The sequence below is a fragment of the Schistocerca gregaria genome, chromosome 2 (assembly GCF_023897955.1).
Source record: "Schistocerca gregaria isolate iqSchGreg1 chromosome 2, iqSchGreg1.2, whole genome shotgun sequence".
Taxonomy (NCBI): domain Eukaryota; kingdom Metazoa; phylum Arthropoda; class Insecta; order Orthoptera; family Acrididae; genus Schistocerca; species Schistocerca gregaria.
In genome coordinates this window covers 850,673,379-850,687,345 of record NC_064921.1, presented here as the reverse complement: position 1 = coordinate 850,687,345, position 13,967 = coordinate 850,673,379, and the positions used below count along the sequence as shown (strand labels likewise).

Genomic DNA, 13,967 nt, shown 5'->3' with positions numbered 1-13,967 from the left:
CAGGACTTGATAATATCAATGGGGACACTTGAAAATGTGTGCCCCGATTGGGATTCGAACCCGGGATGTCCTGCTTACATGGCAAACCCTCTGACCGACTGAGCCAACGGGGACACAGAGGACAATGCGACTGCAGGGACTTATCTCTGTCACGCTCCCCGGAAGACCCATATTTCCAACTTATTGTCCAGACACTACATTTGTCGGGCCCCTGCCCACTATACTCATAACTCGCGGCAGTCATTCTACCCATTCCCGTAAGAGTTCAAGGTTTACCGGCCAATGATCTTCTTCAGTGCAGATGTACTCACATTGTTCAAACTCTTGCGGGAATCGGTAGACTGACTGCTGCGAGTAATGAGTATAGTGGGTAGGGACACTACAAATGTAGTGTGTCGACAGTCGCCCGGGTTCCCGGGTTCGATTCCCGGCGAGGTCAGGGATTTTCTCTGCCTCGTGATGACTGGGTGTTGTGTGATGTCCTTAGGTTAGTTAGGTCTAAGTAGTTCTAAGTGCTAGGGGACTGACGACCATAGATGTTAAGTCCCATAGTGCTCAGAGCCATTTTGAACCATTTCTTTTCTTTTGTGTCGACAGTAAGCTGGAAATATGGGTCTCACTGGGAGCATGCTAGAGAACAGTACCTGCAGCCGCACTATCCTCTGTGTCCTCGATGGCTCAGTCGGATAGAGCGTCTGCTTTGTATGCAGGACATCCCGGGTTCGAATCCCGGTCGGGGCACACACTTTCAGCGGTCCCCGCTGTTATTTATCAACGCCTGTAAGCAGCTAATGGTCTGGATTTCATTGTAATTTCTCTCTTTATTCCGTGTCCTGAACGCTTTTCGTGTCGATTCTGTGGAGTACTGTGTTTGAAATGTTTACCTTGTTCAAGCATAAGAAAACCGCGTCGCGTTTCTGATCTACATCGCCGAGGCGTCAAAAGAAGAGGTCAGATGTGAGTCAGCGACCCTGTAACGACTTTCCCATATCGTGACACGTCCACGATGTCAATGGGAGGAATTGTGAAATTTTTACGAAAATGTGACATCCTTAACCCACATGACATTTCACACGAACTTATGAGCTGAGGCTTTTTTTTCACGTTTGTCGACACTTTGCCGATTAAAAGGTTGCCAAGCGTGGAAGTGACGTACAGGACGGCACCCTTTTCCACCATTATAGGAGAAGCTTCCCGGCAGATTAAAACTGTGTGCGGGACCGTGACTCGAACTCGGGACCTTTGTCTTCCTCAGGCAAGTGCTCTACCAACTGAGCTACCCAATCACGACTCACGCCCCCTCCTCACAACTTTACTTCTGCCAGTACTAAACTTAACAGAAGCTCTCCTGCGAACCTTGCAGAACTAGCACTCCTGAAAGAAAGGATATTGCGGGAACTTTGCTTAGCCACAGCCTAGGGGGATGTTTCCAGAATGAGATTTTCACTCTGCAGCGGAATGTTCGCTGATATGATACTTCCTGGCAGATTAAAACTGTGTGCCGGACCGAGAATCGAACTCGGGACCTTTGCCTTTCGCGGGCCAGTGCTCTACCAACTGATCTACCCAAGCACGACTCACGCCCCGTCCTCACAGCTTTACTTCCGCCAGTACCTCGTCTCCTATCTTCCAAACTTTACAGAAACCCTCCTGCGAACTTTATAGAACTAGCACTCCTCCTAAATCGCATTGGCATACAATTACGCCGCACGGGATCTGCCGAGCGGTCTTAGGCACTACAGTCATGGACTTTGCGATTGGTCCCGGTGGAGGTTGGAGTCCTCCCTCGGGCATGGGTGTGTGTGTTCGACCTTAGGATAATTTAGCTTAAGCAGTGTGTAAGCTTAGGGACTGATGACCTTAGCAGTTAAGTCTCATAAGATTTCATACTCATTTGAACAATATTTGACAGCTACAACGTTTCCAAAAAGTGAAATGTCTTTTTTGCCCAGCATATATTGCTTCCTGCTACTATCTCGCGAAAAGTCGAAGAAGGTAGAATAACAGTGATTGAGTTTCTGACGAAGGCTGTCAACAAATCGTTCTACTCGCCGACCATTTGCAGTGGTATAGGAAAGAGGGTAGTGATACTGGTTCACAAAGTATCCTCCGCCACACACCGTAAGGTCACTTGCGGAGTACATACGGCTCTGTGGCTGTAGAGAGGCACCGTTAGAGGGCAGCTGAAACTTTTTTTTTTCGAGGAGTTTTAGGGGATAGCGTTGCGCTTTGCCGAGCTCGGGAATTACTTGGAATGGGATAAGGTGGTGATGGGATACAGTGTGGGGCGTGCGTGCCGACGTGAATGCGAGCTGCCTGTGAGAGGGAGGGGGAGGGGGGCCAGCGTCCGCATTATCGCGTTACAAGGCGGCCCGGCCAGGCTTCTGCGCACGCGCCGCGCGTCCGCCAGCGGAACCCGACACCGCGCCCACGGAGCAGGTAGGGCCGACAAACACGCTACCGTGTGCAGCGGCCGCTGGACCGCCGCAATCTGCCAGCCGCTAAAACCCCACTTACGCCGAGCTGAACGTGCTACAGCGAACGAGAATTCTCTCTGGTGTAAGCGCTAGGCGCGCCTGAGCTGACGGCACTGGATCGTGTTCCGTTCCATTCGCTTGTGTTCGCCCTTGTTCCGCCGTCTGACGGTCTCTTAGTGAACCGTCAGAGGAAGTTCACGCCCTTTCCGCTCCGGCGCTAGCAGTACAGAAAGCAGGTGGCCAGAAACTGAAAGATCTCTTCTATTATTAGATTAAAGAAAATGGGGAAGACAAAGACCCAAGAGAAATGAGATCTTACAGGCCGATTTGTTTGATAAATACTCTAGACAAAGGACTGGAAAACCTTCTGTGTCGCCTCCTGAGGTACCACAGACAAGCAGTAGGAATGAGCCTCCTGCAATACAGTTTTAGGAAAGGGAAATTCAGCGAAGATGCGACAGTAACGCAATGAATATTCATTAGGCTATCCTCCATTCAGAAGGCTGTTGCACGCAGCGACTGTTATATTGACTTGTAAATAATACGTAGATTTCAGCTACCTGTCGTCCTTTTGAAATTTTATTGGCAGATCTACATTTCAGCTAGAAACTAGCCACTCTCAATGCACTATCGTTTTTGATCAATGCATGCAATGCCTCTTGATCGGAGTATTCTATGAACTGTGGGTGAAGCCCGACAACAGGCATTACATGCATGATCAAAAATGATAGTGCATTGAGAGTGGCTAGTTTCTAGCTGAAATCTAGATCTGCCAATAAAATTTCAAAAGGACAACTGATAGCTGAAATCTATCATTTACAAGGCAATGAATATTGTGAACACCTCAAGCGACAAGTATGTTATAAGGCATAATGACTGGTATAGCTGGGGCGTTTCATAATTTTTGGTGGCCTGCCCTGTTCAAATGACTGAAACAAATGGACAGTCCAAGGTGTCTCTGTAACAGCGTACGAGATTATTACGGAGACAGGTAGCTGCAGTTAGCATCTTCTGCAAAAGAAAACGATGAAAGACATCACCAAAGGCTGCCCACTGGGCTCTGTTTGTGGTCCAGAGTCCTGGGATGTTGGCATAGAGCCATTACTGAACCAGCTTTGGAGTATAAAAAATACTAGATGCTGCATCGCCTCTACAGACAATCTGCTGATTACAGTATCTGCCAATGCAAGGGCTAAATTACAAGAAAACAGTAAGCTAGTTCCTGAAAGACTAAGTAACAAGTGCATAGAAAACAAACGATAGCGGCACACAAAACACTCTGTATATATTACTAAAGGGAACATTATCAAAACAGAGGAATCCCACAATCACAGAAAATGGCCAACCTATGAAAAAAAGGAAATAGTTACCTTGGAATTAACGTCACATAAAGCAAAACTTTCATGCGTATGCAGAAATCGTCTGCCAGAGGAGCATTAAAATCCTACCAAGCCCAACAAAGACGTACTTTCTACGGGTCGAGGTTAGGGTTCATAGAGCCAGGAAGGTAGAGACAGCACAGGCCCTGCGGCGAGCGCAGAGCAGTATACTGCGCCTGGTAGGCGCATGAAGCGCTGCTTGGTGATATTAGCCTTTCTACCTCTACACATAACCGTAAGAAAGAGAGGTGAACAATACTGGCTCTAAAGATGCGAGTATGATAAGTTAAAGGAGATACTGGGCACAAGAGTCACATCGAATAAGGGAACAAGGGTATGCATTGATAGAGCATGGCAAAAAATGTGGGACAGGACAGAAAATGGGAGAAGAACCTAGTGGTTCCTAACATTAAAGAAAGTATAAGAATGCAGTACTTTCTTACGACCTGGAGAGCTATATACTACGTGTCAGGACATGTCCATATCCCAGCTACTTAATAAAAATATAGCAACGTCCCCATAGATACTTATGAACATGAAACAATCGGCACCCCGGATCGCATCTTCAGGGTGTGTGCCACTAGACAATATAATACGGACCAGGAAAGGAATGCGTTTGGTGATCCAACAGGCTGTAACGTAATAAGGAATGAGAAAGTGCGGCATACGCTGAACACGCTCACATCTAAAATATTAGCGTATGAACTGCAAGGTTACTTGGTTAATAGACAACCAAGAAGAGACCATACGACCAGACAACGAGGCGCATCATTGCCGAACATACACCCACAACAACCTTCCGGAAGCAGTGATGAGCTGACCCTCAGGGAGAACCAGAAAGGATATCTTGAGACCCTGATAGCCATCACCCTGTCTCTACACCTTGGGTGCTGTCCCTGCCAATCCTCAGTGTGCCGGGGGCTAACCATCCAGACAAATGAGAAATACAGTGGTGTAGTGTTGTGTAGTGCAGTGTTGTATTCTAGCGTAGTTAAGGTTTTTTTATTGGTAACGCCGCCGCCACGAAGCGCTCTGTAAGAAAATCACTGGCTGTGCTGTGTGCAGTCTGTGGCTGGTTTGCATTGTTGTCTGCCATTGTAGTGTTGGGCAGCGGCAGCTGGATGCTAACAGCGCGTAGCGTTGCGCAGTTGGAGGTGAGCCGCCAGCAGTGGTGGACGTGGGGAGAGAGATGGCGGAGTTTTGTAATTTGTAAGACTGGATGTCATGAACTACCATATATATTATACATTGTTTGTTCTCTACGAAAATCTTTCATTTGCTAACTGTGCCTATCAGTAGTTAGTGCCTTCCGTAGTTTGAATCTTTTAGTTAGCTGGCAGTAGTGGCGCTCGCTGTATTGCAGTAGTTCGAGTAACGAAGATTTTTGGTGAGGTAAGTGATTTGTGAAAGGTATAGGTTAATGTTAGTCAGGGCCATTCTTTCGTAGGGATTTCTGAAAGTCAGATTGCGTTGCGCTAAAAATATTGTGTGTCAGTTAAAGCACAGTCTTGTATAAATTTTTCTAAGGGGACGTTTCAGTAGTTCTGAATGATAATTTACAATATTTGTGATCTATCAGTGCTGCATAGTGCAGCAGACCAGTAGCGTGACTGAGCCAGGCCGAGCAGTGGTTAGCACACTGGATTCGCGTTCGGGAGGACGTCGGTTCAATCACGCGTCCGGCCGTCCTCATTTATATTTTCCGCGATTTCCCTGAATAGCTTCAGGCGAATGCCGGGATGGTTCCTTTGAAAAGGCACGGGCGACTTATTTTCCCATCCTTCCCTAATCCGATTGGACCGATGACCCTGCTGTTTTGTTCCCTCCCCCCAAACCGACCAACCAACCAACCAGTAGCGCGTGCCTTTTGGAATCCAGATGAACATATATCGGTGCGCCACACGGCCAGATAGTAGTACATGTACATTTATTTTAATTTATTTTAAATCTTATTATTATTATTATTTTGATGTAGCTATTCTATGTAGATTTCCCCCCTCCCCCCCTTAAACACCGTAATGCTTAGTTACGCTAACACATTGGAAATTGTGCTAAAATATTACGTGCTACATTCATGCCAATTCGTGTGAAATATTCGGTCTGTTCTTGTGTATGGATAATAGACTAAACGAAAATAGCACAGCTAGCTATTTCGTCTATTGCTGTTAGAGTGACCTGCTTGAGGGATGGAGTGAACTGAAGACAATGTAAAGTTAGTGAGAGAAAAATATACATATCATAGAAGTTTCTGGGATCCAAGAAATCCACAGCAAAAATGCCACAGCAAAATAAATGTGTTTGGTAGAAAATTGGCGAAGCACTCAAAGGTTTAACTGGGCACGCGAGAATGACGCTAAATTCATCAGATGCTTGCATCAGCCGAGACCTGAGTGAATAATTACGGGCTGTGTAATTCCTTTTGTTAAAAAGGAAAAGCAATGTGCATTTCACTGAAAGAAGACAAACGCGAATATCTATCTTTTATGCTGATTTAAATTAAAAAATACATGCAAGACCTGATTACTCTCGTTTGTTACCGTCACGGTAGCTGTAGTTATGTGGCTAATACATCATCGCTATTTCAGAGATTTATGATAATTAAAGAAAGTAGTTTACGGGGATCACGGTGCCTGCAGTCTAACACATCTCAAGCTCCGAAGCCATCGCGAAATTAAAGCCACATTGTAAGGAACGACGAAGATTTGCACAGATACGCTGTGCAGCTCTCTCCAACATGCCTGTCGATCGCAGCACGTCGCACATTCCAGTTAAAAGTGCACAGTGAGCACCTGTTCATGCCCAGAGCAATAGAATCTCGCGCCAACTGCTGTCATCTCATTTCTTCAGAGGGTTCCGCCTGATTTCATGAAACCTAACTGACATGCGTAACCTTCGTTGCGAGTGCCGCTGCACACTGCACGTGCAACAAGGACGCTCCTGTAGCGTTTTCAATGCGATGTGTTTGACCGCAAGCTAAACGTCCTGGACTTGGCTCCCTCAAAGTTCATATCTTTGGTCACATGAACCGCTGACTATGAGGACAGCATTTTGGCCTAGCTTACGAAACTGGCGGGAAACGCTGGCCGCTGCCTTCTGTAACGGAGGTTTTGGGGAGTTGGTACGGATGAGATCTACTATACGGGGAAGTAGCTGGAAGATGTAGCTAAATGTTGAAAACAAAACATTTCTGATTTGCGCTGTGGTTTCCACTTTGCGAGTGACTGGAAACTTTGTATTGCGTGTGTTGGTTGGTTGGATGAATAGCTGTAGCTATGGCTAGCGTCTATGTCACCTCGGCTCTTGAGTGTTGAAACGTCCCCTTAGAAAATTATGTATTACTGTGCTGGCAAACCTCTACGTTATTTGATTTTCAAACAGCTGAGCAAAACTGAACGTACTCAGACATTACTCTCTTTACTTATTCTGATCAACACTAAACTGACACACAATATTTTTATAGCAACGCAATCTCACTTCCAATTATCCCTACTAAAGAATGGCCCTAACAAACAATAACCTATACCTTTCATGAATCACTCACCTCACATAAATCTTCGTTACTCGAACTACTGCAATACAACGAGCGCAAATACTACTGAAGGCACTAACTACTGATAGGCATAATTAGCAAATGAAAGATTCTTATAGAGAATAAAAATGGTTCAAATGGCTCTGAGCACTATGGGACTTAACATTTGAGTTCATCAGTCCCCTAGACTTAGAACTACTTAAAGCTAAGTAACCTAAGGACGTCACACAAATCCATGCCCGAGGCAGGATTCGAACCTGCGACCGGTCCGGTAGTGCGGCTCCAGACTGAAGCGCCTAGAACCGTTCGGCCACAATGGTCGGCGAAAGAGAACAAAGAATGGTTCAAATGGCTCTGAGCACTATCGGACTCAACTGCTGTGGTCATTAGTCCCCTAGAACTTAGAACTACTTAAACCTAACTAACCTAAGGACATCACACACATCCATGCCCGACGCACGATTCGAACCTGCGACCGTAGCAGTCGCACGGTTCCGGACTGCGCGCCTAGAACCGCGCGCCCACCGCGGCCGGCGAACAAAGAATGTATTTAGCTTAATAGTGTTCAAAAGTCATATATATATATATATATATATATATATATATATATATATATATATATATATATATATATATATATATATCAGTTCATGACATCCATCTTTACAATTTTCCTTTTTCTGGCGGACACACGTCCAGATCGTCTGCTCTCAAAACTCTGCCATCTCTCTCCCCACATCCACCACTGCTGGCAGCTCACCTCCAACTTCACAACGCTACGCGCTGTTCACATCCAACTGCCGAACACTACAATATCGAATATTCCAACAATGTCAACCAGCCACAGATAGCACACAGCACAGTCAGTGATTTTCATGCAGAGCACTACGTGGCGTTACCAACATAAAAACCTAAACAGCCTACTTACAGCTTCTCAGTTAATTTTACCAACTATCACTGTACCCCATGAGATCACTCACCTGCTGATCTTCTCTCCCAGGGGTAGGACTTCGTTTCTGACAGCCGGTGTTTCGTCGCCTAGTAAAGAACTGAGTAAAGGGACAGCAGCAATGAAAGTCAGTATTGTCTGAAAATGCATCTGTTAAGTAGTGGGCTCGTAAATCGTAGGTAGCCCTGTCATAGGTTTCCTAAACTATCGTTCAGAATAAAGCAGCCGCTAAATGAGCAATGGACTTGCTGCAGGACAAGCCAAAAGAACAAGATCTCACACAAACAATAATACCTTCAGTGCAAAGACTAGTCTCTAGAAGGAGAGCAATATGAATTAATGCGAATCACTGTAACAAAGAAGCTAGCCATGGGTCAAGAAAGCGCTCACAGTAAGTTCGAACTTACCACGATACACGTTGATTTGCAGCGTCGGTATCTGGCACTGCGAATGTAACTACAGCACAGACGCAACCATCGTAGGTGCTGAGCGCTTCGTAATTCTAAACATGTCGAGCAACTCGCGGATGGTAGACACTACTCAGCTCATCAGGTAATGGAAAATTGCACTTGCCACAAAACGGCGGTAACTGCGGAAATGGGACGGAATTACAGTGCATATCCGCGGTATACGAAAAGGCCAGTCTAGTTACAGAAGTTGGCGGTGTAACCGTTCCCGCTGTTCTGACCGACTTGGGAGTCCGAGTTTTTGCCTTCGAGTGGGATGGCCCGAACTGGCGTGGATTCCTAGAACACGGGAAACTTGTACGCCTTCACTACCGCGTGGCATCAACGGCGAATCGATATAACGGCCAGGGAACCAAGTTAGATCTCGCCGTCTTGGGCGTTTTTTACATTAAATAAACGGGGAATGCCAAAATTATCCTGCCCCGTCCAATCGATAATTCTCTATGTAGACAAAACCTCGGTAGTGTCGGCGGACCTGGAAAAATTATAAGTATTAGTTGAGTAATTAAGATTGACAACTTGTTAATTGATTGACGAGCGGTCTCTGCGTGATATCAATTTACTCGTAATTTTATTGTGAGTTCAAATCTGTCATCGAATTAAAGCATGAGTTTTATTACTCTCTCTTCCTCTGTGGGAACTGGTCTGGACATACGCTGTGGCCTCATCATGTTGAAAGGTCTCTGTTGGATTCCTTTCATGTTAATTTCTTAAACATGTTGTCATTTACGGCATAAATTCCTCTTCTAAATTTACTGTGCCGTTTCTGACTATCTGCGAGGAGACTGAGCAGTGGAACGTGTTACTTTTACACATAAACAAGAACGATCTGTCACACTACTACACTTTAAAACACAGTTTATATGTAATTCATGTCACACAGTCTCATACGGAACCTACATCCGCTTTCTTTTATATACTGTATATGATAAGATACTGTCATCCCCCTTCCCTTCTGTTTGAAAGGATGAATGAGCAAATGTATTTCTGGTTGCATGCTTGATAGTAGCAGACAAGCCTGTCTGCTAGAGAACAGTTGGACCAACGTCGGAACAGGTAGCTACGCTTTCTAAAAGCAAAGAGGTTTCTATTCTTAGTATGGTCCTGTCCGTCCTTTTGTCATGTTGGTATAGGGATCTGCCTCTCTGGTCACTTCTGTTTGTATCTGTGAAGCACCCTCCGTAGGACCCCAGGTCAGTCTGTCCGTGGCGAGCGTCTGAAGTGGTAAGATCTTCAGTTAAGCGCGTGTTTGCTAAGTACGTAGGACAATGGATTTCTTAAGTTCAGCCTAACTGAAAATTTAATCACCTTTATTTCAGGTTTAGCTCTAAAATATCTAATGTTATCTTAAATTACAACGCAGTGTATTTCGAGTGTGAACTTCAGAATATCTTCCGGTAGTTGCTTTGTCACTACTTTGGAGTAAAGTGGAACCACGTGTTGATCAGTAACTCTAACTAAGATCATCAATCTTAAATGCGAATGTGTGTGAGATTGTAACGTCTCGTCTTATCAATATTTTTCAATATAGCAACTTTTCTTTATGTTCAACCCACGTGGGGTGTACCTTGTGAGACCAGTACCAAGTGCTTATACAATTGTTTGACCCATCAGGTTAATAGTAAGACAATAGTAACCAGTTCGAGGTTTTTCTTTTGTAAATTGCTTTTCGATCTAATTTATTTTAATTATCAAGATTATTGTGGAGTACACTCTGTGTAAACCAAGTTGACCACGTGAAGCATGTGGTGTAAACATCAAAGTAACCCTCAGCTATTCTTTCGGGAAGATTTCACAGAGAGTTAGTATGAATTTAGTATACCAGTGTGTGGTAATTACATGACGGACAGGATTGCGCTACGAATGTAACTTCTTTGGGTGAAAATTGAATCGGTTGGTTGTGGCTAACTTCCTCTTGCATATGTTTCAATGTTTTTCGTGTGTTATTTTATGAATGTAGTGTTGTATGCAGTCCCCCAATCTTGGCTCCCTATATGATGTGTTCCGTAAGATTACAAACTCACATTTTCACAATCCTAAATAAGCCACCAGCTTAGTTATGACTCAAGTTTAATATGCTGGAATTTCAATGATCAATGTTAAAATAAATGTCCAAATATAAACTGATTTATTTCTTTTTATTTAAATTCTCTTTTTTGTATATGTATCACCAGTTTTCGTATTACTATTATAAAGATTATACTTAATGTTAGTGTGGTTGGAAATTTGGTAAGCTAGACTGGATACCTGGTGAAACAGTTGCTCAGTAATGCAACGTTAACTTCCTCAGATAGCTCACAGCTTTTAACCCGCTTTTATTGTCTATCAGCACCGCTTTCACATAACAAATTAAAGCAACAACATTACAATGTGTGTTATGTGTGACAAAGTTACTGCATTCCGGTTTGAGAAAACGTAAGCCTTGTGTGAATTAGAGCCAGAGCAGAGCTAGAAAATGATTTTCTCCTTTCAAGTAGGATCGTTTTAACGTTATAGACCACTTTCAGGGAGACCTTCTGTATTTGACGAAGACCATTAAAATGCATTAATCCACAATGACACTCGTCAGTGTACGCTGAGAACTGGCAAATTTTTTGAACTACAATGATTCCACCATTGTGAGACACTTGCATGCAATGAGGAAGGTTCAAAAATCGGGTGTGTGAGTACCGCATGCTCAAAGCTAAAATCACAAAAATCAGGTGGTGGCCAATGAACATCTCTGTTTGCTCGTCATCAAGTGGCTCCTGAACAACGCCGACCATTCCTATCCCGTAACGCTACTGGTGACGAGAAATGGTGTCTTTGTGCTAACGTAAGGAAACGGAATGGTGCAACCCAGAGAACGCAGCAACTCATCGTACAAGAACCTGTGCGCATCCAAAAAGGTAACGTCACGCAGCTGGTGGAACAGTGACGGTGTGGTGTAACAGGAATTGCTTCCTCGAGGTGTAATCATTATTGGTGACATTTATTACCAACAACTGAAACGTCTTACAGACGCGACCCAAGAACAACGACCGGGAACACTGCGTGAAATAACGCTACTCCACGACAACGCCCACCCGCATTCTGCTAGACTGACAAAAACGATATACAGGAGTTGGGTTGGGAAGTCATTCCGTACCTACCTTATTTACCTGATATTACGCCCTCATATTTGCAGCTTTTCCGCTCTATATCACACAATCTTCAAGAAACTTACTTTTCCGGATGAAAATGACCTCCGAACATGGCTTGACGAGATTTTCGCCTCAAAACCACATGATACATAACAATCATATACAATCGTTCGCTCGACGAAAGATCCGTACCCAGAGACTGGAAAGGTAGTAGGAGTAATCGACTTAATTACAGGCCCATACCGTTAACGTCGATATGCAGCAGGATTTTGGAACTTATATTGTGTTCGAACATTATGAATTACACAGTCAACAAAGGTTTAGAAAACATCGTTCTTGTGAAACACAACTAGCTCTTTATCCGCATGGAGTGTTGAATGGTAATGACAAGGGATTTCATATCGATTCCGTATTTCTCGATTTTCGGACGGCTTTTGACACTGTATCACAGCAGCGGCTTGTAGTGAAATTTCGTGGTTATGGAATATCGTCTCAGTTATGTGACTGGATTTGTGATTTCCTGTCAGAGGGGTCACAGTTCGTAGTAACTGACGGAAAATCATCGAGTAAAACAAAAGTGATTTCTGGCGTTCCCCAAGGTAATGTTATAGACCCTTTGCTGTTCCTTGTCTATAAAAACGATTTGGGAGACAATCTGAGCAGACGCCTTAGGTTGTTTGCAGATGACGCTGTCGTTTATCCACTAATAAAGTCATCAGATGATCACAACAAACTGCAAAATGGTTTAGAAAAGGTATCTGAATGGTGGGAAAAGTGGCAGTTGATCCTAAATAACGACAAGTGTGAGGTCAGCCACATGAGTGTTAAAAGGAACTCGTTAAACTTCGGTTACACGACACATCAGTCTAATCTAAAAGCAGTAAATTCAACTAAATACCTAGATATTACAATTGTGAACAACTTAAATTGGAAGGACCACATAGAAAATGTTGTGGGTAAGGCTAACCAAAGACTGCGTTTTATTGGCAGGACACTTAGAAAATGTAACAGAACTACTAAGGAGACTGCCTACACTTCGCTTGTCCGTCCTCTTTTAGAATTCTGCTGCGCGGTGTGGGATCCTTACCAGATAGGACTGACGGAGTACATCGAAGAAGTTCAAAGAAGGACAGCACGTTTTGTATTATCGTGAAATATGGGAGAGAGTGTCACTGAAATGATGCAGGATTTGGGCTGGACATCATTAAAAGAAAGATTTTTTCGTTGCGGTGCAATCTTCTCACGAAATTCCAGTCACCAGCTTTCTCCTCCGAATGCGAAAAGATTTTTTGACACCGACCTACATAGGGAGAAACGATCACCACACTGTTATAATAGTTAAGGTTAAAGATATTCGTGATGACTGAACTCTGTGGTATATTTATCTGTTGTGTATATTAAACTTCTGGAAAAACGCTTCTAACTTGTGCAGGGACCCAATACATCCTACCATTTATTCACCGCTGGTTCTAGTTCTACAACATCCCGTCCGACTCTAACAAATAGGAAATTAAATATGTAAAAAAAGGCAGGGAAAGAAATGTCAGGCTTCAATGCACCACCGACGATCAGATGCAAAGACGCAACGCTTTGTACCCACAGAAGCTGGAGACAATCGTGATGATGGGCGTGAATGACTTCGCGACTTGCCGTTGCGAAGCTCAAGGACTCCTTCGTCTGGTCGCTGCCTGCCGGTTACGTCCTTGGCTGTTCCCACTAGACGGCGGCACGGCCTCGCAATCTTAAGTTCGTTGCCTAGCGCTGTCGCTTCTCGATTCCTACGGTTTAATTTAACGTCCACTTCGAGGGCCCGGACACATCTTTGCAACCTGTAAGGATGGTCGATGATCATCGCTATTTACAAAATCTCGATGTTGGGAGTAATTCCTTGGTTCAGAGGGTAATGTAGAAAACCTGCAACCTTGGTCGTAAGAAGATTATCTCCTCGGAAAGAATGGGTCTAACGCACTGCTTTCCCCGGCACGAATCCGCCCGGCGGATTAGTGTCGAGGTCCGGTGTGCCGGCCAGTGTGTGGATGGTGTT

The 13,967-nt window shown here is 44.3% G+C and overlaps 1 non-coding gene across 1 annotated transcript; it reads left to right on the top strand.

The window, feature by feature from the left end:
• The first annotated feature begins 667 nt into the window (after positions 1-667).
• On the top strand, positions 668-741 carry Trnat-ugu (transfer RNA threonine (anticodon UGU)). The gene has a single exon. It is a non-coding gene; the product is annotated as a tRNA-Thr (tRNA).
• The last annotated feature ends 13,226 nt before the right edge of the window (positions 742-13,967 follow it).